The sequence below is a fragment of the Corvus brachyrhynchos genome, unplaced genomic scaffold (genome assembly GCF_000691975.1).
Source record: "Corvus brachyrhynchos isolate BGI_N302 unplaced genomic scaffold, ASM69197v1 scaffold325, whole genome shotgun sequence".
Taxonomy (NCBI): Eukaryota; Metazoa; Chordata; class Aves; order Passeriformes; family Corvidae; genus Corvus; species Corvus brachyrhynchos.
The window spans coordinates 229,589-231,966 of record NW_008238356.1 but is presented as its reverse complement, the minus strand read 5'-3'; the positions used below and the strand labels follow the sequence as shown (position 1 = coordinate 231,966).

At 38.5% G+C, this 2,378-nt stretch overlaps 1 protein-coding gene across 1 annotated transcript in view; it reads right to left on the bottom strand.

Annotated features, from left to right (window-relative positions):
• Nucleotides 1-2,378, bottom strand: part of LOC103616457 (guanine nucleotide-binding protein G(q) subunit alpha) — a 112,347-nt gene that overhangs the window by 639 nt on the left and 109,330 nt on the right. The gene's annotated exons all lie outside the window — the stretch shown is intronic.

Here is a 2,378-nt window from a genome sequence, read left to right as displayed (position 1 = left end):
CACCAAGATAAATCACCTACCTGTTTAAACAGGTGATTTATAAATGCACAGAATGAAAACAAAAAAATTTGCTATATAATTACATCTTTAAAATGTCTGTAGAAATGGTGAATGTTCAGTCTAAACCTACTATATTACATTATACTGATTTTAGCACTGCAAGATTTACTAGTTTTATATGGATTTTAATAGGAAGCATAGTGGAATTATATCCTGAACCTGGTCTGACACTGTCATCAATAGAACTTAATTTACTTAAAGTGATAATAAAATACACAGCTGCTCTCCAGCTAAAACTGCTGCCTGCAAAAGGCTCATGTTCTAACCAATCAGTTGATATCTAAATTATGTATGTTAATGATCCTATCAGATCTAAATTAAGGTTGTAACTCTCAGAAGGACAGAGTCAATCTAACCAAACTATATTTTCAGCCTAAAAGATCACAGAAGGTAAAGTAATTACTTCCAGCCTGGAACAGTGAAGATTCATTCATGTTTACAGACAAAAGAGCAGTGCAGAAGCAAGAACATAAGCCACATGCTGGTGAACTCTGTTCCATTATTCTAGTGCTGCCACCAAAAGTCATTGTTCCCATGCTCTCCTGTTTGTGAAACGTGGTTTTCTACAGAACACACATTTCTGTGCTTTCGCCTCCTCCTATTTTCTTCATTAGTCCTGTTGTTACACAGCAATATAAATAGCAGCACCCAGCTATTATGTGTAGCTCTGTCCTTCAGTAATTCTATAATCAATAGTTCGGTGCCCAGCACTTGTCCACATGTTTCAATAAATGGATAACACGCCTTATTTTTAATACTTCTAGCTTAAAATTTGTAACACTTCCAATTTTTATAACTATAAAATTTAGGAAGGGAATGTATGGAAGAGAAATCACATACTTTCTGGCGTGCTGCAAATCCATGTGGAGGGGGAATAAGCTTTTGCAGTGCACGGGTGCATGCATGTGAACAGATATACGTACATGCACATACACACACAGATGACACATTTCCTGAGATTCAGAGATGTAAACAGATCATAAGCTCTCTGAGGCAGGACAGAGGGCTGTCCAACACTTCTACAGCTTCTAAAACACAACTGGCTCTAGCTTTCAGCTTGGTCAACCAGACTCTATAGATAAAGAGCAGCAATAAACAAGTCTCACAATAGTACAAATAAATGTGAGTACTGGGCTTCCAAAGACATTATTTCCTTATAATAAATCACTTAGTTTTTTAAACAGTTTCCTAGAATTTTGTTAAAGAGTTTCACAGTAGCTACACACAGTGTTTTCTCAAAATCTATTGGGCTATTCAAAGACATACCCAAATTCGCACACCTCTGCTTTTATGTTACTTCAACTTTTATTTGACTGAGGTAATGGTAAATCTAGACTGCAAAGTGGTTCAGATATAAGTAAGAGACTTAGAAAAGAACTACCATATGAGTTAGTAGCATTCTTGCCCACAGCTCTCCCTAATCAGCAGTTTTCAACATGTCTCTATATGATACAATGAAGATCTGCACACAAATGCTACATCAATATTTTTCTCTTCTTTTCCTCCCAACTATAGCTTCTTTTTGTGTTTGTCCTCTCTCCCTCTCCCAGCCTGTGAGTCAGTTCTCCAGTACTACCATGCAAAGCGTGTCCTCATGTGATACACTGACCTAGGAGCATGGCTCAGCCTCCCTTCCAAAGCTCTTACAAATGCACTGTGCAGAAGAATTCAGCTTAATTTAACCTGTCCAATTTGCCACCCTGGCCAGCAGCTCTCATACCTAGGCTACTTTCTCTCTTCTGCAGGAAAATGGATGAGAGAAGCGACCCAGCTGAAAAATACCTATTTCTGATACCTTCCTCAGATCTCCAACTTCCCACATCCCTAGTGTGCTGGGACAGAAGAGGGGACGACATGGTGACCTCTGGAAGAGCCACAGACCCCACCCTGCCACCAGAAGTAATCAAATCAAACTTTGTCTCTGGAGTTAGGTCCTACAAGATCTACAGAATTAGGAAACAAAATATTCTTGAAGATTTGCAGGTCTTGACACCCACATCCCTACTAGTCCATAATAGTTTTTTCCCCTCACCAATGGCAAAGACAGGAGAAACAAAGTTTGAGTTCTGTCTTTTTCTTTTTTCTGGACAAGCATTTTACACAGGTTTTGTCAACATTTGAAAGGAGGTAACAGAGCAGACTGTAGGGTCTTCTCACCTTTGGGATGTTATCTAGGAAACTTGTTACATGAAGTAAACTAGAAAGAACAAGCATGTTTCTATTCAACTGCCAGTTCTCTTTTGTACAGCACCATGAAACTAAATTTACACTGACTCATAAATAATATTATCTGATCCTGCAGGCTTTTTACTGCTCTC